The following is a 10,889-nucleotide window of genomic DNA, read 5'->3' on the forward strand; positions in this document are numbered from 1 at the left end:
CGTTGTTTTGGTGTTAAGCTCCGAAATTCCCGTCTGCAATGAGCACAAGTGGACGCGATTGCCATCGCTTACTCCAAAGCTGCCGAGAGGTAAGCCCGAAAACTGGCAACGACAGCGAATGCATTGCCCGTATTTCCTCTCGAACAGCAAAAAAATTAGCTTCTTTAAAAAAGGGGTAGAGTGCGGTCTCCATTTCTTTATTACGATTCATAGTTTTAAGCAAAAATTTATTTCGGTATTTGTGAGCTCTTGAGCTTTGGTTGTGCTTTTGGCCAGACATTGAAGAACGTAGCTCTGTTATCTCTCATATTGTGCTGAGAAGAGAATTCCGTTTGTCTTTACATTACCACCGAGCGAACGATATCATGGCACCCAACATAGGTGATGAGCAATCAAAATGCAATAAGAATCGTCGTAGCGAGTACTGTGAAAATTACGCGTATATCTGAGAGCAGTGCGAATGGATGGGATTTTCGAGCACGATGCTTCGTTACATGCCTGTTGCAGACAGCTGATGCCTGTGTGACGATGGCCTGTGGAGCAAATCATCCTTATTGCGCTCCACGCATCTCCACCCAGTGGAGCGGTGATCCAGCAATGGGCAGCATGGCAGCGACGGCGCCCGCCACCACAACTACGCTGGCTCCATTGCAGCTTGGAGAGCCTTCGGCCGCCTCGATGTGAGCGTCGCGCACGGCGATACAGATGGGAGCTGCTGCAACTTCTGGCATGGGACGGCGTAAGTGACGTCTTGAAGGCGCTTGTGCGATAGTCTTGGTTACGGCCTTCCACGCGCGGTTGCAGAAATTATTGGGCAAATAACTGGACAAATAACAAAGAACAGGCGCTTGGCGGCCACACAACTGGCATGGAGAAGAAAATGATTGCCCAAAGCTCATCTGTACCGATATTTTGCTGTTCATACCGCTGTGCCAGGAGTGCTACACTGATTTGCTTTTTTCTTGCGTATTCATTTTTTTTATTAAGACCCTCAGAGAACTAGCCAACATAAAAGGGAAGGGGTGGGGATTATATGATGTGTAGGTGACAACGACGCGAAAAATATACGAGCACACTAAAGTGGGGCTAAGACGAATTCTTTATTGCTAATTTGGCGCCCACGAATGGCTGAAGAAATCTGCGAGGGCGATAGCAACAAATGTGCTCGGCAATCGTTGAAAACGGAATCGCCAGCTCTCTAAGCCGCACTCAATTTAGAGACTAAAGGCACCAGATTTGCGCTTGCATGTTTTCTTCCTGCCAAAAATGCGCTTCATATGTAATATACATGGGTCGCGCGTGATATATCGCCTGCGACCGCTAAATAATCTTTAATTCATTCTTGTGTTGTTTAGGTTTAGGTTTCATCAACCGCGCGACGACTGTTACGTGGAGTTCGTCTACGTCGCGTGAAGAATAAAAAAATAGTGCTGCTTAACTGGTGCAAATTCGTTCATGGTTACTCCAGCTCCTGGTGTTTTATGGGGTTTAACGTCCCAAAGCGACTCAGGCTGCGAGAGACGCCGTATCGGAGGGCTCCGGAAATTTTGACCATCTGGGGTTCATTGACGTGCACTTGCACCGCAGAGTACACGGGCCTGAAAATTTCATCCGCAGCGTAGTGCAATAACCGCTGAGCCACCGCGGCGGCTACTCGAGCTCCTAAGCAGGCTGGTTTAAGTGCGCAGTGAAACAGCGTAGGAGCGTTTATAGTGCGGTTTTTTCGGGCTTCACTGGACGTAAAGATTAACTATATGTCACCGCTATCGTTCAACCAGGGAAGAGGGGCTCGTTATGACATGACGGAAGCAAACAATCTCGGAAACCAAGGGGCATAGGAATGCTTTTTTTGTTTTTATAATTTGTGGCGTTCATCAATGGGACCCTGAAAGGGTAACTATATTTAGTGATAATTGACTAGAAAGCAGGAGAGAAAAAAAATCTGCCGTCGGTGGGATTCGAACTCATGACCTCGAAATTTCGCGTCTGGTTCTATACCGAGCGAGCTAGAACGACGACTGTGCAGTGATGCATTTTTGGGGGTATTTGTGCGTGGCGCAACCGAACCTTGACTCTTCACCACTGCCACCCTCGTCTATAGCGGCGGACGTCATACGCCCTGTATTGCCGCTAGTGCCACGTAGAAGCATGATCGAACGTTGAGGGCGGAAGGTCCTTCCGGCGGCATGTGGTGGTTGTTTCTCGTGCTTTCTAATGAAATATATTTTTAAAATAATTCGCCTATTAAGCTGCCACTGGCGAAAGCCACAAACCACAAAAAAAAAAACATTCGCTATGCTATTTGGTTTCGGTGACTGCTCACTTCCGTCAAGTACAGCTCTCTTGCAAGGTAGGAAGAGCGGGCTAGTTGGTAGTCCATCTTGGGGAAAACATAGCGCACTTCTAAGACAAGGACGAAGAAAGCGCATCAAACCACACGCGAAATCATAGAAGCAGCCGACATTCTAAAGCTAGGTGAAGATTGTGTTAGCACACCCTCGATAGTGAGTTAGACTATTTGAGCCAGGCACAGAGTAACTTTAATGTGTAGGATTCCGGAATACGTCCTTTAGCCTTTTTGGCATTTTGACCTAGGTTGTTTTCTGTCTTCTGCTTTCAATGCCTCTTTTGGTTCTTGTTTCGCTTTTAAATTTCCTGCTATTTTTAATGATATTTTTGGCCATTTAGTTGATTTTGTTGACTTGTTGTGATCTCGTAGTGTTATTTGTTTCTCTTGTGCTGCCTTCGCGTCATCCTGTTAATCGCCCTTCCACTTGTCTTTTTTATCATGTTTTGTTTTCATTAGGTTCATCGTTGCCATCATGTGTCTGTTGAAATTTAGTATGTTATGTTTCGGTCGAGTGCAAACTCAGCAGCTGTTACCCATCTCTTCCCGCCCACTTTTCGAACATATATATATATACAGAGTGTTCCACTTAAGACTTTCTGCAATTTTTAAAAATAAGCTATTTGAATTAGATTCACGCTTTTTCTGGCATAGCATTGTCAGTGGTGTAGTACATCATAATGCAGCTAAGACGTGCTAACTAGCAGGCTTGTTAACTAATATTTAATAGTTAACTTTTAAACTATTACCGTTGGGCTCCTTAATTATTGAGAGGCATGTAGCCCACCGTAAGTAATACCCATATCAGTTTTTAGAATTTCGAAAACGCGGTTACCCTTGGCGCTGTGGCCCAACCAATTTCGCCTACATCGCGCCAAAATACATGCGGATTGAGAAGCTTGCAGGCGAAGCAACCTCTCCAGTGAACCTAACTCGTCGAGATAGCCAAAATTTGTTGGGCCACAGCGCTGAGGATAATCGCGTTCTCGAAATTCTAAAAACGGATATGGACATTACTTACGATGGACTACATGCCTCTCAATAATTAATGAGCCCAACTGTAATAGTTTAAAAGTTAAGTATTAAATATTGGTTAACAAGCCTGCTGGTTAGCACGTCTTAGCTGCATTATGATGTACTACACCACTGACAATGCTATGCCAGAAAAAGCGCGCATCTAATTCAAATAGCTTATTTTTAAAAATTGCAGAAAGTCTTAGGTGAAACAGCCTGTATATGTCGCTCTACAATAAAATAATCAGTTGAAGTAAAAAAGCAGCGCTGTATCGCCTTGCCTTTCTTCGTCCTTGTCTTAGGAGTGCGCTGTGTTTTCCCCAAGAAGTACAGTTACCGTTAGGCTGATGAAACCGAAAAGGATACAGCATGAGAGAGAAAGTTCAATCGTACGTTATTTGGTGGTTCTAGACGAATACAACACCCTCATTCAGGTAATCTAATTCAAACACATCATTTAGAAAGCAGAAAAGGAGCGAGAAAAATATGGCGTCTATATTCTATTAAAGCTCACGAAGACCTTGCAAGCTAAGGCGCGCCAGCCGCATACTGCAATAATCTCAAACAGTGTAGAAGCAGTTCTCGCGGCTTAAATGATTCTGAATAAATCTGGCTGTACCTCGCTTCGCTAAGTTGTGGAGTGGCGCGCCGGCAGCTTTTAAGGATGCACAATGTAACATCACAAAACACTCGCCAATCAAAGCTCTAAATCACTTGCAGAAATGTAAACATTCGACCGAATGGTAAAATGTAACACCAGCGTGCATACTAGTTTGGGGAGGAAAAGTTAGTTAAAAGAGAAATATAGATCTTCAAAACATAAATGAAATAAATAACGGTTACCTCAAATATAAACCATAATCCTATCTCTTTTCAGCATAAATTTTTAAACAAATCTGCTCTTTTAATATGCACCACTGGGTACAGTACAGAAGAGCGGAATACATACACTTACATACATCAAAAGGAGCGAACCAAAGGAAAAAAAAATACTTGAAGCAGCATGAACAAACCAAGCAAGTTAAGCTAAAAATTGTGCAAGTGTGCGCGCAGCAACGAGTAACAAGCGCGTATCTATGGGGGCATGAGAGGGCTTCTGGCCGACCCCCTGCCCCTTTCTTCCAGGTTCAAGAAAATACCATGGGGGCTCCTGAAAAAAAAAACGGAAACGTACTCGATAAGTACGTTTCAGTTGTTTGTGCATGTGTAAATTCCAGCTGAACCGAACTTGGAGGTCCTCGGTTCGAAATTAAGCCCCAGAGAGAAGAAAAATATGCGTCCTTCATGCGACTCTGGCCTCTAATAGCTGTTTTCTGATTTCGCCGTCTTCAATGTAGTGGGTAGCTGGATATTCAAAGCTACGAAGCATTCGTACTCTTTCGAGGCGATGGACGCTCGTCGATTGTGAATGACTGCTGCTAAGTCATTCCTCATGTGTCCAATCTAGTACGTCTTAAACGTTATGCGTGGTGTTGTGCCATAGAGGTGGTCCCGCTGCGCTCGCCACCCGTTTCGTGACTGAGCGTTGCCAGCTCTCTTAGCGGTAGCGAAGACTCCGAGTCAGGCGTCGGTGAGACTAAGAAAACGCTTTATACATTATGTACAGGGCATATATAGTTCAACATCGGCACGGGGCGAGAGCTACATAACGCGACTGTTCTCGCACAGCGACGATCAGCGAGACACCAGCACGTCACACCATCCGACTCCACTCGTGAGCTGCACTCGACTCACGGTGGGTCGGTCACTCGGTCACTCCGTCACACACTTCCAAGCTGCAGCGTTGGGGCTTATATAGCCTGAGGAACGGTGGCCCCTCAGAACTGGCCAATCCAAAGGCAGCACTCGACGGCAGTCCGAAAGGACCAATCAGCGATCGCGCGGGCCAACCGCTTCAAATTTTGCCGCGCGCGGTGGCGTCCGGGGAGAAGGAAAACTGGCGCCTCGCTGTCTGGCCTCTTGAGAAAGGTCCAGACGTGTTGCTTGCAGATGCTTCTCCTTAGGACTCCGCTGCCGTACGGCGCAGCCTCGTGGCTTGTCAAGGGAGCGTTAGGGCGCGTGCCTTGCGGCGCAGCACCAGGGCTTGTCAAAAGGGACGCTCGTAGGAGAAAGTTAGCGGCCGGCAGAATTGGAATCCGGGTGGGTTTCCCGGCATGACAGCATCCCCGCCATCAGATAAGGCGCCGGGAAGACGAGCTGCTTCCACGTGGCTCGGATGCCAGGCGCGCATCTTCGTCAGGCTCTTCCTCCAAGTTGACGTCCAGGTAACTTCACGAGCACCAGGTCCCACTCGCAGGCCAGGAGCTCTGTTGACCTCGTTGTCACCAAGGCACCTCGACCAGCTTCGCTGAGGTCGTTCCGATCCCCTTGCTTCTGCAGATTACAAAACCGACCTGCAAAAGGCAACACCCAACACAAGCAAGTGCCCTCTGTCTCCCATCAAACACCAGACGAAGCCATAATCCAAATGAACCTAACTAAATTGCTGTCCCCATTTATTCCCGCTGCAACAAGAGGCATGTGTACGATCTGGTACACAAGGTTCAAACAACCATTTTGCAAAGTATCAACACATCAAAATAGCAGGAGCACTTAATAATCAGCAATACTAATGAAAATCAGATTGGTCCACTTGAAATCATTTGGACCGAAAACACACTACTGAGGAAGCAAATGAGGTCATTCATTTTTGCCCCTTTCTTCCTTCGAACATGATAGTTTGTTGCAAAGCGAGAGAAGGTAAGTAACGAGGAGGTCACTGAAAGAAGCGAGGCCTAGAATGCACGACTTAGAGCATCGGCCTTCGCGTTCAACCTTCCCTTCTTGTAGCGGACAACCAGATTGTGCTGCTGGAGGGTTATGCTCCACCTCAGCAAACGGCCGCTTTTAGACGACATGTTACTTAACCAGGTTAGAGGGCAATGGTCCGTTTCCACAACAAACTTAGAACCGGAGACATAACAGGGCAGCTTCTGAACTGCCCACACAAGGCAGGCGCACTCTTTTTCAGAGGTGCTGTATGCCTCTTCCCTACAGCTTAGTTTGCGACTCAAATACAAAATTGGTCGTTCACGACCACTAGCATCTTCTTGGCATAGCACCGCTCCCATTCCGCGATCACTCGCGTCACATTGAATGATGAAACCTTTCGAAAAGTCTGGCGCCGTTAGAACCAGCTTATGGCTCAATGCTTGTTTCAACATTTGGAACGCATTTTCTTCGAGTCCCACGTCACCTTAACGGGCTCCGATTTTCGAAGCGCGTCTGTCAGCGGGCTGGCAAGGTCAGAGTAGTCTCTCACATAGTGTTGGTAATATCCAGCTAAACCTAAAAGTGCCCTTATATCCGTCTTAGTGGTTGGCCGAAGATAGTTTACAATAGCGGCTACCTTGATGTCGAAGGTCTACGCCGGCCGCGCCCCACCACATGGCCCAAATAAGTCACTTCACCGCAACCTAGGTGACATTTAGCTGGTTTCACAGTGAGGCCTGCCTCTTTTAACCTGCACAATACGACTCGCAAGTGCTCGAGATGTTCTTCCCAAGTGTCCGAAAAGATGGCAACATCGTCGAGGTATGGCAATGCAAACTCGCCCAAACCATGAAGCACTCTGTCCATCAGGCTAGAGAAACAATACGGCGCGTTTTTAAGTCCGAAGCTCATCATGAGTGGGCGGAAGGTTCCGAACGGGGAAACGAACGCGGCGCAACGGCTAGCCCGTTCCGTAAGGGGTACTTGCGAATAGCCTCGCACGAGGTCCAGCGTAGATATATAATTTGACTTCGACACCGTCTCCACTCTTTCTTCTAGGTTCGGTATCGGATATGTTTGATCTCGGGTGATCGCGTTCAGACGCCGATAATCGACGCATGGCCTCGGATCCTTTCCCGGAACCTGGACAAGTATCCGGGGCGATGTGTAGTCGCTCTCACTTGGCACTATAACCCCCAAGACACGCATGCGCTGAATCTCCTCAGCCATGATTTTTTTCTGCACGGGTGAACAACGATACGGTTTACTGCGGATCGGTTGCTCAGATGTTAGCTCGATGTCGTGCTCTAAGACCGTGGTCTTTCCGGGACGGTTCGAAAAAACCTCCTTAAACTTGGAAACTATTCCCTTTAAATCCTCCTTTTGGGTGGTACTTAGACGCGCGTCCAAAGCCAGCTGTTCTAACATTAGCTCTAAACCACAATCTTTCATGTCAGCTGTCGTGAGGTTTTCCGCCCCTTCCTCATCGGCAGCATTTATCGTTATGCTTACAATCGCGTGACGCTGAATGTAGGGCTTCATCAAGTTGCTGTGATAAATTTTGTTGGGCCGTCTCCCTAATTTCACTTCGTAGTTGGTATCGGAAAGCTTCGATACAACCTTCGCGGGTCCTTCCCAGTGAACCTCGAGCTTATTTTTCTTCGACGGACGCAGCAACATCACTTGACTACCTAGTTCGAAGGTGCGTTTTTTTGCTGACTTGTCGTAAAATCCCTTTGACAAGATTTGCGCCGCCTTCATGTGGTTCTCTACAATATCTTTTGTTTTCCCGAGCCTCTGAAGAAGGTCGAGGACGTAGGAGACTACATTTGGGTCGTCATTACTGCCTTCCCAAGACTCTCGCAACATGCGCAGCGGAGTTCTAAGGCTTCGGCCATACACGAGCTCTGCGGGGCTAAAGCCTGTGCTCTCATGGGGAGCAGACCTCAAGGCGAACATAGCGGCGGGAATGCAGGCCTCCCAGTCACAGTGACGCTCAAAGCACAGGGCTCTCAATATGCGCTTCAGCACCGAATGCATTCGCTCTACTGGATTAGATTGCGGGTGATGGATAGAACTGTGCACCACTTTAATGCCGCATCTTTCCAAAAAGGTAGAAGTTAGGCAGCTGGTGAAGACGCTGCCATTGTCGCACTGGATCTCAGAAGGGAACCCGACGCGTGCGAACATTGAGAGCAGAGCATCCACGACCTGGGAAGAATTTAGCTCCTTAAGTGGTACCGCCTCTAAGAACTTGGTCGCGACATACAGGGTGGTCAGAACATACCTACACCCGTTCGTTGATTCTGGCAGAGGACCTACAATATCAATTACCAGTCGCCGAAAAGGTTCTGTTATGACAGGCACTAACGTCATCGGCGCCTTCCACTTGTCAGTGGATTTGCCCACTCTCTGGCAGGTTTCGCAAGATCGCACGAATTGTTCGACATCCTTCCAACAATACGGCCAATAAAACTCCTGAGCCAATCTAGCCTTGGTCTTTTTTAAGCCAAGATGCCCTGCCGACGCATTTTCGTGCGCGGGTTCCAGTAACTGACAGCGATATTTTCGAGGGATAAAAATCTGCTCATATTTGCGACCCTGCTTACCGGTGTAGCAGCGATACAATAAGGCAGATCTCTCGTAAAATGAAACCCCCTTTTTCTCCACTCCCAGGCTGACGCTCTTCATCAGATCGGCTATTGACCAATCTTGCTGCTACTCGCGAATGAGCGTTTCCTTTTCAACTGCGGCCAGCTCCTGCCAGCTGGCAGAAACCGGAGCGAGTATGGAGCCCGCGTCGCCTAACTGCGGCGTCGTGTCTAGATCGCGGCTAGCAGTGCACGTATCACTCTCAGTCTCGCCCAAACCACGCTCTCCCAAGCCAGTCTCTGAGCTCTGCATCTCCCGTGTCTGCCCGCCACTCAAGTTACCTTGATCGCTCCGCGTGCCGCACCGCTGTTCGTTTACCGGCTCAAAGTCCAGTTCCCTCGACAGCTGGCGCGCTTTGGATCGCGTGAGGGCCATGTACGCCACGTCGGCAAAGAATGATTTGCCCTGATCCTTCAGCATCTGCTCCGAGCTATTTGAGAACGGGTAGGGGAAGTGCTCCGGAAGGGCGGCAGACACAGCGGCTTCTGTGTTAAGTTTTCCAAACTCTCCTTCAATGATGACCGCTGCGATCGGTAAGCAGACACTCTCATCCTCGGCCACTTGCCGTATCCAAGCGCATTCTCCTGTAAAGTCACTAGAGGAGACGAAAGACGGGTGGACGACGTCCATAGTTGCTGCCGAGTCCCGAAGTGCTCTGCACTTCTTGCCGTTTACTTTAATTTCCTGCATGTATGGCTCCAACAGTCGCATGTTTTTGTTTGTTTCCCGTATCGTTGCAAAAGCAACTTTCTCTTGGCAGTTCGCCGCGATGTGCCCTTGCTTTTTGCAGTTGTAGCAGATTAACGGCTTCCGTTTTTCAAAAGAACGCGTCACATCGTTTCGCTGCTTGGGACCATCGTTAGCATTCTGAGATGCATTCTGTCCTTCCTTTACATTTTATTTGGTAAAGAACTCGTCTTTCCGAAACTCGCGACGCGTGATTTGCTTCCGTTCGTCGGGCTTCCTTGAAAACCCGTCTCTCTTATCTGCTTTATCTACACGCACTGTCCTGCTGTGCAAGCTGCGGCGGAGGTAATACTCTCCAGCTAATTCTGCTGCCTTGTCTAGCTTAACCTCCTTTAGCCTATCTTGCAGCCAGAGCTTGACATCCTCATCAAAGCAACGGTAGAATTGTTCTAACGCGATGCATTCGACTTTATCGCGGTCGTCGTAAACGTCTTCGCCTTTCAGCCATTCAACCAGGTCGGCTTTTAGACGAAACGCGAAGTCAACATGTGACTCCCTGCCTTTCTGTGCATACCGGAACCTCTGCCGGAAAGCTTCGGGCGGCAGTTTGTACTTTCGCAATAGCGCTTCCTTCACACCACTGTAGCTCTCAAACGCCTCTTTCGATAAGCAAGTTATCACGTCAGATGCCTCCCCGGGAAGCAAGGCTAACAGATTCTGTGCCCAGTGGGATCGCTCAATGTCATTACGTTCGCGCACATGCTAAAATTTAACTTGGTATTTAGCCATATCCTCGCCGACTACAAAGGGCGGCAGTTGGTCGCGTATTTTTGGAGCGTTAGAGGCAACCGTCGTCGAAGCAAGACGAGGCGCTGGCGAGGTTTTTCAGAGCTCCAGGTCTTTCATTTTAACCTCGTGCTGTCTAAGCGCCTGGCGCTCTCGCATCTCCTTTATTTCATTTCCTCCTCGCGAAGTTCCTTCTCTCTCTTTTCCTCCCGTTCACGCCTTTCATTGATATCAGCCCAGGCCTCTTCGGCTTCCTCAGCCGTCACGTCCGCAGTCCTCATGACCTCAAGGATCGCTTTTTTTCTTTTTGTTGAGCCCAAATCAATGCCCAACTCCTCACAAATTTGGAGAAGTTCTTTAACCTTGTAACTCTCCATCGTTCACACTGGCTCTTGCTGTTTGCCCTTTTAGAAACTACTTGCCGTACACTACTATATCGCTACTAGTTAGACACGCGCAAGCATTTCACACACTGCCTTGTTTACCCCTTCAGCATCCCTTGGTTTTCAAAACACTCTTCCTAGGCTTGAAGCACACAAGGTTAACACAATGCTACACCAAATCTTTCTCTAAGCTACTATAGCCTGTGTTGGAGAAAGTCTGGTGTTTGAGAAAAACTTCAGGCACTCACCGCGCCGAGGTAGCTGATGTC

The 10,889-nt window shown here is 48.2% G+C and overlaps 1 pseudogene; it reads right to left on the reverse strand.

The window, feature by feature from the left end:
• Positions 1-551: 551 nt before the first annotated feature.
• On the reverse strand, positions 552-10,614 carry LOC149355951 (uncharacterized; annotated as a pseudogene).
• Positions 10,615-10,889: the final 275 nt, after the last annotated feature.

This window comes from Amblyomma mixtum, chromosome 3, assembly GCF_055824585.1.
Source record: "Amblyomma mixtum isolate Tamu chromosome 3, ASM5582458v1, whole genome shotgun sequence".
Lineage (NCBI taxonomy): Eukaryota > Metazoa > Arthropoda > Arachnida > Ixodida > Ixodidae > Amblyomma > Amblyomma mixtum.